Source organism: Stomoxys calcitrans, chromosome 3, assembly GCF_963082655.1.
Source record: "Stomoxys calcitrans chromosome 3, idStoCalc2.1, whole genome shotgun sequence".
NCBI lineage: Eukaryota > Metazoa > Arthropoda > Insecta > Diptera > Muscidae > Stomoxys > Stomoxys calcitrans.
The window spans coordinates 95,119,487-95,131,659 of record NC_081554.1 but is presented as its reverse complement, the minus strand read 5'-3'; the positions used below and the strand labels follow the sequence as shown (position 1 = coordinate 95,131,659).

General features: G+C 39.7%; 1 protein-coding gene across 1 annotated transcript in view; it reads right to left on the bottom strand.

Moving 5' to 3' along the window:
* LOC106084867 (uncharacterized) overlaps positions 1–12,173 on the bottom strand; it is a 105,487-nt gene that overhangs the window by 71,828 nt on the left and 21,486 nt on the right. The gene's annotated exons all lie outside the window — the stretch shown is intronic.

Sequence of the window (12,173 nt, the reverse complement as noted above, 5' to 3'; positions counted from 1 at the left end):
TTGCCCTTTAATAAGAATGGTAAATTTGCCATCTTTTTCAACTGTTTGCTTTGAATATCTAGGCGTCAATTTGTTTCTTCTTGATTCTTTCCTGAAAACGATTTGGCCATCAGTGACGTCTTCAGGATCCTCTCTAGAATCATTCAGGTTTTCGATTCTTGTCTTTGTTGTGTCTCGGACATGTTTTTGAATTTCGGGGTATAGTTCGTCAAGGAAAGTATTTAGTTTCGTTAAATAGTCATGTTCGTTTGAAAAATTTAATGTCTTCATGAATTTGTATGGTCGTCCAAAAAAATAACTCGTAGGGTGTGTGTTTGGTCGTGGAATGAATAGCGTTATTGTACGTTATCAATGTTTCAGACAGTATTTCCTCGTGTTCTGTTGAGAATCCCTTTTCCTTTCTCTTAGATAGTATTAGTCTGTATATTTCAGTAAGTGTGGAGTGTAACCTTTCTACAGGTGAATTACTGCTAGTCTGTTGGAAAGATGTAAAGTGTAATTCTATTTGGAATTGTCTGCAGAAATCTTTGAAGATGTTTGCAACGAATTCGGAGCCTTGGTCACAGACAACCATTTTGGGTATACCAAAGGAACTAATAAAATTCTTGAATGCTTTAAGAACCGTAATACTATTCCTGTTTCTATTAAAATGGACCTGAGGGGTGAAATTTCGGTCGAACTGGTTTGATTGGGGTCGCTTGTCCACTGGAGGCAAGTGTCTAGTATTCCCGTAATCCTGATTTCGTTGCCAATTCTGATTGCGATTCCTGTTCTGTTGAAAACGGTTCTCATACGGTCTGTACTGTGTATGGTATCCGACCCTATTTGTCTGTGGTGCCCTCTGGTATGATATATTCTGCTCCTTGACACAACAAGATAATGCCTCAGCCAGTGAACGCGGTTGCATCGCTCTTACCCTAGATCCAAGTGGTTCATTTAGGCCACTAAGGAAAGAGTTTAAACACATCTCGGAATAGAGGGATTTCTTTGCGTTTATTACTCCAGGGTCTTTTTCATGAATAAGTATGTTATTACAAAGAGAAGATTGAATTTCTATAATCTCTCCGTAGAATGGCTCGATAGCCTTATTATACTGCCTGACATTGTGTAAGTCTCTTATTAGGGATGTCTCAGTCCGTTTGTCTGAGTAGTGAAGTATGAGGTTATTCTTTATGTCATCCCAAATGAGTGGAGTTCCGTACATATTGAGGACCTCATTGGCCTGTCCCTCAATTTTGTTTCGTATGGCCCTTAGTAAAATCTGGCCATACGGAGTGTTGTCCGTGCCACGTATATATAATAGGATCTCCTCAACGTTATTGAGGAATTCGTACAGGAGTTTTTGGTTTCCGTCGAATTTAGGCAAATCCTTAATCGCGTCGGGGATTCTCAGTGAGTTGAAAATCTCGACCTGATTGGTTGCCGGGCCTTGAGTTGGTTGCGTCGATTGATTCATTTGATCTAAAATGGAACACGAGCTACCTTCAAAAGTGGTCAAATCACCTCCGTCAATAGTACTGTTAGAATTTGTGAGGGTCTGGTTACTTTTGTCAATACCTTCGTCCGGATCCTCTGCGAGGGATTCACTGTCTCTTCCGGCGATGGAGGTTAGGCTAGTAAATTTTCTCAATTTATAAGGGATAAATCGAAGTTTCTGTTTCTGATTTTTTTTGTCGGGCATAAGTACCGATATTTCTTGATTTCACAATTTGTTCGCTTATATATATTCGAGAGAGAGGGGAAAAAAAACTTATATTTTGTCTATCTCTTCTTCTATCTAATAGAAGAAATTTGTGGACTATTGAGTAGTGGGTGCCACTATACAGATATTCCTTCTGTACTCCTGTCGAATAAGCCAATGATGATCATTCAAGGTCTATGACAAGGATCGACTTTCACTTCTCGGTCTGACCACACAAATTCTTCTTTTTCTTTTTTTTTTTTTTGTTTTGTCGATATACCTTCGACACTGTTCTAAAGGTTGGTACAGAAAAAAAAATTAACCTTCAAATTGCGTTTAAAAGGTAAAGATGTTTCTTTAGAGTTTTTCACAACTATTCCGATTTTTTTTTTTTTTTTTTTTTTTTTTTTTTTTTTTTTTTTTTTGATATTATATTTTTCTTAATTTACTTAAAATAATCTTAGTTCCATTTTTATTTATTTTTTTTTTTTTTTTTTTTTTTTTTTTTTTTTATTATTATTTTCTTTTCCACACACACACAAACACTTACATAAGCCCGATCAGGAAGTTAGTGATGCTCGTTCTCCTTGTTGATTTCGTCATGTTGTGATTTGTTGTGTCCTCCTAGGTTCCAGTGGATAAAGGGTTGATACCCACTATCTCGTTGTTGGCTTGATGTGTGTTTTCGTGTTTCCTCCAAGGGACAACGAGATTGTCCACTGAACTGCCGACTGCGCCAGATAAGGATGGTGGAACCTCCGTGGTTAAAAAAAAAATAACTCTTTGCAATTTGAAGTCTGAACAAAGAATAATTTTTATTTTCATTTTAAATCTTAAAGAAAACTAAGTTACAATATAATAAATGATGATTAAAGTAAAAGCTAGATTTCTTGGAATTATACAATAAAAGTTACAAAACAACTTCTTATTAATTAGTTGGTGTTCTTATTGCTAACAATGATATTGGTTATATGAGACAAATATATTTATTGGTTATTCAGCGTTAATTATGACCTAAATCAATAGGTTAACGTTCTCGGTGGTTTTGGTGGAGATAATAAGGTGGGTGTCGTAACTGGTTTTGGTGGAGACAATAAGGTGGGTGTCGTAACTCGCGTGATTTGACATAAAAAAGTAGCGCGTGAGGTGATGTGAGTAATATTTTTTGACCTGTCCTTCTCTGGCCTTTTTCAGGATTTGAGGCAGTGTCGATATCTGGTCTATGATGGATTTAACAAGTCTAAAGCTATATTGGGAGCCACCGTGGTACATAGGTTCGCATGCCCACCTATTGTGCCCAAACGACCAAGTTCAAATCCTGCCGGCGAGTACACCTTAAAACATTTTTCAGCGGTGGTAATACCCTCACCAAATGCTGGCAACATTTGTGAGTATTTCAGCCAAATACAACTTCTCAACAAAGAGGTGTCACTTTTAAATGACACGCCGTTAGGCTTGGCATTAAACAGGAGGTCCCCTAATCTCCTAAATACTAATTTTCCCATGAACATTCCATTAAGGAATAGCGGATACTCATATTAATGAGTGCAGTCCGATTAAAGTTTAAGTTCAATGATAAGGGGCCTCCTTTTTTATGTCGAATGCGAACGGCGTGCCGCATACTGACACGACTTGGTAGAGAAGTTTTAACATGGCATGATACCTTACAATTGTAGCCTGCATAACCACCGCTGAAAATTTTGTTGAAGTTCACGCCGGAATGTGAACCCAGGTGTTCGGCGTCATAGGCGGACATGCTAACCTCTGCGCCACGGTGGCCTTCCATATCATTCAGCTTAAATTTGAATCGGGCAGCACTCAATTGAAGTTGTGAAAAGTTAGTTTTCCTCTAATTTGTTCCATAATGGGATGTTTGGGAAACACTTAACCACAAAGCCACATTGATAGGACCCAATTATCTCACTGATATTAGGTTTTAATCTTTCACACGAGAGTATCTTGTATGCGATGGGAAGGAGACTTATCCCTCTGTAGTTTGCACATTCTGTCTTGTCTTCTTTCTTGTGTACGGGCCATAGTATGCTGAGTTTCGAATCAAGAGTGGTTCCAGCCAGATAGTGCAGACGAGCTAATGCCTGTTCTTTCCATATCTTCAGCACGCTATCGGTTTAATGTTTGAACAATTTTCTGGTACCCAAGTATAAATTTGTATAGGGAAATGTATTGCTACTGCGGCGTTTTATCATCGGGGCAAGGAGTATTTTCTTCGACTCATTTCCTTTTGGGTGACATAAAGTAAATATAAATTCTTGACCATCGTTGTCAGACAAACATAATGAGTGTGAGACTAGCAGAAAGGAAACAAGCGGATCTGGAGGAAATTCTCACTGGTGAAAATATTGCCAGGTCTGCTTATTCAGGTCTCTACATAACACTAGAATGTCGTAAGCCCGACCCCTAAAACTCTGAGCTGACTTTTTGAGTTTCATAAAATTTGCTGGTGCATTTTTAATGTTAGGCCCTATCGAAAATAACTCGTTTAGATTAGATTAGGTAAGGCTAGGTTCAAAAAAGGGAGCCGATATTAATCCGCCCCATGCTACAATAGGCATACACCCCAGCCAGTAATCGGCTCGTTGTGCGCCCTAAATACTAAAAAGTTTCCACGAAAAAACTTGATTTAGGAATTCCGTGATACTTACAAAATCCTTAATTGTTTTCCATACCACGCCCCTAAGTTGGTTCATGCCTGGTATTGTGTCTCCATCTAAGTGCCGATTTCTGTTAGCCGTGAAAGCCGCACAATGACATAGGAAATGCTACAACGTCTTATCATCTTCCCCACATGCCCTACACATACTATCACTTACCACACGGATTTTGCATAAGCGAGCTCGAATGTATCCCGTTATGATACCAAAAGCTATACTGACCTCCTTCTTAATTTTCAGTAATAGCCTAAGGTTACCATACTTTTAGTAAAATTCTCTGAAAATTGTTGGCAACATAACGAATTTTTATAAAAATGTGGTAATATTTTCAGTGAGAAATATGCTGAAAGAAGAGAACATTGAGAGCGACGCTGTCAAAATAGAATAGTTTCTATTTCAGCGTCATGACGCTAAACTCTGACTCTAGCCGCGGCGGTTTTTTGCTTTTCCATAAAAAATGCATGTAAAACAACTTGACGGTGACTCTTGACGCTTTGATTGGGTTTGGACTCTTTATCTCCTTCTTACACTGCAAGACTGTTCGTGACCTTACCGTCCTGGTTGTTATTGCTCTGATGGCCAGTTTATTGTCCGTAAAGATGATCACACTCGACGTCCTCGCGTGAACACTACCCCACTTCACGCATTCCATGATCGCCTGCATCTCCAACTGCAGGACCGTATTATGGTCAGATCTTAGTCCCTGGATTCTCAATGTAGACCCCCAGGCTCACTCTGTCCTCTAGCTTTGATCAATCTGTATAGCATGATCTCCCAGATGGCAATACCAGAGTTCCATTAGTCCAAGACTGTCCCCCTAGGAGCAGTGTTTCCAACTCGACCTCAAGTGTCATCTCTGGTATCCGACCGGACACTTCTTCTTTTCCATCAGAGTTTCATATCATCGCCTCAATTTTACCGCAGTGGTATGACCTGCTTCTATCTTCTATCCATTCTCCCATCGCCCTAAGTCTCATAACCGCAGTGGCCGGAAATATTCCATCAGGTCCGGGTGAATTAAATGGTCTGAAGCTCCTCAAGCATTCCTTCACCATAAATTCTGTAATGATAAGCCTTCGATCAATCTCATTATTCCAAGATTCCGGTGTCTCCGTGAGTCGCGTCGTATCCTATGGAAAATGGGTTTTCATCATCATTCATAATATTTCAGTTTGGACACGGGTCTTTAAGAGAAACTTTTTTATCTTGGCGGCGTCATTTACGCTATCGACCTGCTCGCAGAAAAGCTTCCAGGAGTCACGTTTTGCCGCTCTGGTAATTTTATTGTATTCCTTGAGCCGTGTGTAATACACATCCCAATATACTTCCGCTTTTTTAAGGACGTGCTCTGTTAAAAAGTCTGCGGACCTCTTTCCATATGTTGCGAATCTCTCCGCTCATCCAGGGTTTTTCTTAGGCTGATGTCCTTTCTCGTAATCCCGTTGACATTGTCGTCAATGTCTTCAATGATTGAATAATCTAAATTATCTTGCCCAAGCCTGCTTCTGAGTTGTCTGCCGAATTTTGTCCAGTTGGTTTTCAACTTATTACAAAAGCTTATCGGATTCGGCGCTGGCCGTGCTATTCTAAACCTCATGTAGCGATGGTTGGAGAAGAAGTGCTCCTTGGAGACCCTCCAACTTGAGCGATTAGATTTTCCTAACATATTGTTACATCTAAAACCTGTCCCCTAATCCTATTAACAAAGGTAACGGTGTTATCAATATTAAGTGTTATTAGGTCCTTCGTATTCAAGAATTCTGCCAAGGCTTTCCCCCGCTTATTGTTGTTGTTACTACCCCACGAAATGTGATGAGAGTTCGCATCGCACCCTATTAGTACCTCAATTCCTGTCTGTTTTGCTTTCCTCACCAGCCGTTGCGGCTCCAACGTAGGTGGCGGTGTCGGAGAGTCGACAGGCAGATAAGGTGATGCCACCGTCTGTCTCCCTGCCTCATCACTGATCCATCCGACATTGACGGCTCTGGGGAAAATATATAATTCAAATTTTTATGGCAAGTTCCAGTGTTATCATAGAATAATTTGTAGTTGATATGGTTCAGTCCAGAAGCTTTGTTCCGGGTCGTTCAAGGCTCCTGAATTAAGGCAATATGAATCTTACTCTTGCTGATTTTCCCCATCAGAACATTTGTAGCTGTCTCGCTTCCATTGAGGTTTATCTGGATGACCTCAATCATTGGTCCTTTATTCTTTACCTGTCTCATTCACCCGAATCTTGAGAAAGTCGTTGATGGTGTATTGAGTTTCCCGTCCCTGCATTGCCTGATGTTCCAATATCAAGACCTTTGCTTATCCTAGTCTTCCCAATATTAAGAGACCCGGCTATTGTCTCGTCGTTGGACCCCTGTTCGCTAGGCGGTATTAAGTATCCTGCCGCTGCACTGCCTGATGGCTCAATATAAGGATATTTGCCCATCCTAGTCTTCCCAATCTTGAAAAAGGCGGCCTTTGTCCCATAATACAGCATGCCTTCAGTCTAAGCCAAACTTGTCACGGAGGCTTGATCAACGCACACCACAAGGAAAGTTCCTTTCAACTTCTCCTCCCTGTGGAAGACTTCCCATTTCTCATCGACCAAATCTTAGTTTTGCTTGTTTTAAACTTCCATCACGCGTTCCGTCTCGAATTTGCCGCCTTCACCCTTGATGAAGATTGTCGTCTTTTTGAGCTGGGGGTATGACCATCTTTCTCACAAGAGCTAATCAGCGATCAATTACTGCCAGCTCGTCGGCAGCTGCTTTTCCCGCCACTTCTTGATGGCCCGGAACCTAGCAGAGCCTGACAGCATTTCCCACATTACGGAGAAACTCTTTGGATGTTCTAACCAGTCTCTTACTCATTATCTCGACGCCGACGTTTCTCGTGAGCTATACATGAGTAAAATTTTTGTTTCCTGAGTGTGTGTGAACATAAGTCAACATGAAAAGTCGTGCGTGAGCATGCGTTATTAAATATTTTGTCTCGTTAGCCTAAGTAAAAAATCACTCGCGTGAACATCACATACCTCATCAAGAATATGAACTAATTTTGCGTTTTCGAGAATTTAGCACAACGAGGTAATTGCCAACCTAATTCGAAGAAATAAATAGGTATCTGCAATATATGTAAATGGGATCACATTCTTGAGAACAAGGGCACAAAACGAATGAAACCAAATGAGATGAGCTTTCGCTGCTGTTACTAAGTGAACTCCAGCCAAACAAAGAAATTGTAATTTTTCCAAATGGGATGGAAAATTACAATTTCTTATACAAAAACTTGCACAAGTTTTCACCCTCTCCCAATATGAAGGACCATTAAAAGCCATACTATACTCATACTCAATTTTTCAAGCATTTCAACAAGTGTAAGAAAACTGTGGTAGAGAACACAGAACATTGTGGGAGGTGCTGTATGTATAAACCTCTGTTTTTATTGATACTTGATCGGAGCAACAACAATCATATCACAAGCACTTTCCTGGCATGGTCACAATACTGTGCACGCAATTTAAATTATAGAATAATTAATAAGACTGTCTGCCCTTTTCGTGCCTTTGCTTTTTAAACCCTCAACACCCATGCAGACACTCTTCGATTCAGTAGGACAGCATTGGCATGTCCTTTGACACTTCATGACAAATATTAAAAACATGCAACGCACAAGGTGTCCTACCATTCTTTGCTATCTCCTTTCCGGTGGAGAAAATAAACCGAATAAAATAAAAAGGTATAGGAAGGGAAATACAAACAATTAAATTTCTTTTAACAATTTGTTGAACGAATAAATAGACAGCAACTGTACTTCACTCTGGCAAAGGCCAACGAATATTTTACGCATCGTTTAAGGGTATCATATCCATTAGGATATAGAGAATGAGAAAAGGCAGGGACACAGGCAATAGGTTTGGGGAATGGGTTTGTTTTGTGTCAACATCGATTTGAGTCCGGTTGGCTGCCTCCATGCTCAGTCATATAGACAGCCCTACAGCACTCATAAAATTTTGGAAGCAACAGGCGTTAATGTTTCTCGGGGATTTCCATTGCAAAGAGGATGCGTTGTAAAAAATTAAACCCACTACAGACATGGGGTGTTGTGGAAAATTTCGCAAGTTAATCTAATTTACATCAAAGGTGCATTACGCGTTTTTTCAGTTTTGTTTTATTGAATTTTATGCTATACAAATTTCATAGCAAGTTCTCAAATTTAGTAATTTTACAATTTTTTGCCTTTTCGTCATGGCAGAGAATATGAATGCTGTCGGAAAATAAGAAAAAAGAAGAAAACAAAGTTCATTACACGGCAGTTGAATTTGGTTACATTTCTTAGAATACAAACTTGGAATAGATAAGGAGTAGATAAAAATGCAAAGAAATAATAACTGGAACTACTATCGATCGATCCATGTTTAATATTTTAGCAAAATTAGATAACAACAAGTAAAAGCGTACTAAGTTCGGCCGGGCCGAATCTTATATAACCTCCGCTATGGATCGCATTTGTCGAGTTCTTTTCCCGACGTCTCTTCTTAGGCAAAAAAGGATATAAGAAAAGATTTGCTTTGCTATTAGAGCGATATCAAGATATGGTCCGGTTTAGACCACAATTATATTATACGTTGGAGACCTGTATAAAATGTCAGCCAATTCGAATAAGAATTGCGCCCTTTGGGGGCTCATGTAGTAAAATAGAGAGATCGATATATATGGAAGCTGTATCGGGCTATAGACCGATTCAGACCATAATAAACACGTATGGTCATGAGAGGATCCGTCGTACAACATTTCAGGCAAATCGGATAACAATTGCGACCTCTAGAGGCTCAAGAAGTCAAGATCCCAGACCGGTTTATATGACAGCTATATCAGGTTATGAACCGATTTGAACCTTATTTGACACAGTTGTTGAAGGTAAGAATAAAACGTCATGCAAAATTTCAGTCAAATCGGATAGGAATTGCGCCCTCTAGAAGCTCAAGAAGTCAAGTCCCCAGATCTGTTTATATGACAGCTATATAAGGTCATGAACCGATTTGAACCATACTTGGCACAGTTGTTGGATATCATAACAAAATACTTCGTGCAAAAATTCATTCAAATCGGATAAGAATTGCGCCCTCTAGAGGCTCAAGAAGTCAAGATCCAAGATCGGTTTATATGACAGCTATATCAGGTTATGGACCGATTTAAACCATACTTGGCACAGTTGTTGGATATCATAACAAAACACGTTGTGCGAAATTTCATTCCAATCGGATAAGAATTGCGAACTCTAGAGGCTCAAGAAGTCAAGACCCAAGATCGATTTATATGGCAGCTATATCAAAATATGGACCGATATGGCCCATTTGCAATACCCACCGACCTACACTAATAAGAAGTATTTGTGCAAAATTTCAAGCGGCTAGCTTTACTCCTTCGGAAGTTAGCGTGCTTTCGACTGACAGACGGACGGACAGACGGACGGACATGGCTAGATCGACATAAAATGTTGCGACGATCAAGAATATATATACTTTATGGGGTTTCAGATGAATATTTCGAGTAGTTACAAACAGAATGACGAAATTAATATAGCCCCATCCTATGGTGGAGGGTATAAAAATACTACTCGGGAGGTCACCATAGCGCAAAGGTTAGCATGTTCGCCTATGAGGCTGAACGCCTGGGTTCGAATCCTGGCGAGACCATCAGAAAAAAATGTCGGCGGTGGTTTTCCCCTTCTAATGCTGGCAACATTTGTGAGGTACTATGACATGTTCTAAGGAAGAGTGGTTCCACAGCTTTCTCACCTGTACCTGGATGTGTACGGAAGCTCGTCATGACTAGATCTAACGAATCTTGTGAGGATCAGTGGTGGAAGCTCTCAATCCTGTCTAAAGTTCGGTTTCTACAGATAAATCTCCACAATTGTAAAAACGCTTCGGCGGCACTAAAGGTCCTTCTGATGACAAGGGTATTTGACGTGATTCTTATCCAGGAACCATGGGTGTGTGGAGGAATGGTTCGTGGACTAAGAATGCCGGGATTTAAACTACTCAAGGGTACGGGGAATGGGAGACACAGAACCTGTAGTAAAAAAGTTTTTCTTCTTCCGTCGCCAAGCACTGAAAATTCAGTAGTAGCCAGCCTTGATATGAATAAATCTCATTACTGGCTGGCTTCCCTATATATGGCACACGATTCAGAGATGCCACCTTCAAACCTTAAGTTGCTGATTGAAGCCGCTTCTGTAGGGAAGAAGAGCCTCATTGTAGAAAGTGTGGTGACTATATCCCCACAATATTTGTACTGTATTTTACTTTGTTAGTTTTTAAAATAATATAGTCTAAGGAGCCTTTGGATTTATTGTAGAAAATACTTTTTATGTATTGAAATAAAATTTCCAGTTTGTTTGAAATTGTTAAGATTGAAACACGAAGTTCGGAGAATATTCTTTTAATTTAAATTGTGGCAGTCCTACAATTTGGTGACCCCGAAATTAAGAATTTTCCAACCTTTTGAGATGTCAACAGAAAACAATCCAGCAAATAGCGATATGCCTCCCTCTAATGATATTGGAATTGAATCGGCAAGAATCGCGAAACTTCCACCTTTTTGGAAAGAAGAACCAGCTATATGGTTTTTGCAAGTTGAAGCAACATTTCGTTTATATAGGATTACCCAAGACTCAACCAAATATGAATACCTAGTGGCAAATTTGGATCCATCCGTACTGTTTTTAGTGAAAGATATACTAATGGACACTGCAAATAACAATAAGTATGCAACCATAAAAAAACGTATAATAGATTCCTTCGCTGAATCGGCAGAAAATCAAATCAAATGTGTTTTAAGCGGTCTAGAATTGGGAGATCAGAAACCGTCACATTGCCTACAGCGTTTAAAATCTTTGTCAGCTGGCAAAATTTCTGATGAAGTTTTAAAGACTTTATTTATTGAGCGTTTGCCAGAGAAAGTCCGAAGCATATTAGCAGTGTGCGATTCTCAAGAAATAGACCATTTGGGAATTCGAGCTGATAGAATCATGGCAACACTCTCGACTTCTACGACATGCTTCGTGTCAGAGGTTCAATCGGATGTTGCAGCAAGCAATTTGTCAACAAAAATAGATGAACTCATTGGTCGAATTGATGCGTTGGAAAACCGTTCCAGACAAAAAACACGTTCTTATTCAAAACCGCGTACGCAATCAAATAATAGAAACAAGTGCTGGTACCATCTTCGTTTTGGGGAAAACGCTCGCAAATGTATTCCTCCATGCAGCTTCAGTATAACAAAAAACTAATTCCTCCATCGACCCCAATCTCGGCTGAAAGTGTCGATGGTGCATGCTCTGGCCGCCTTTTTATAACCGATAAGAAATCAAAAATACAATTTTTAGTCGACACTGGTGCAGAAATATCGGTTTATCCTAGCAAAAATCGCAAAAATCCCCAAAAACTATCACTTTATGCTGCAAACGGAACTGAAATCAAAACGTTTGGCTCAATAAACCTTTCATTAGATTTGGGTTTACGCAGATCTTTCTCTTGGAGCTTTATACTAGCTGATGTTTCTCGTCCTATAATTGGAGCTGATTTCCTTCGTCAATTTCATCTTTTGCCAGATCTCAACAACCGCAAACTGGTGGATGGTCAAACACTGCTCGCAGTAAGTGGATCGTTATGTAAAGAAGGCTCTATAGGTATAAAAATGGTTTCTGGAGATACTAGTTTTCATCAGCTTCTTCGAGAATATCCTGAAATAATAATGCATAACGAAAATTTTTCTTCTGAGCACGGCATTTATCATCACATTGTAACACATGGTCCACCGGTT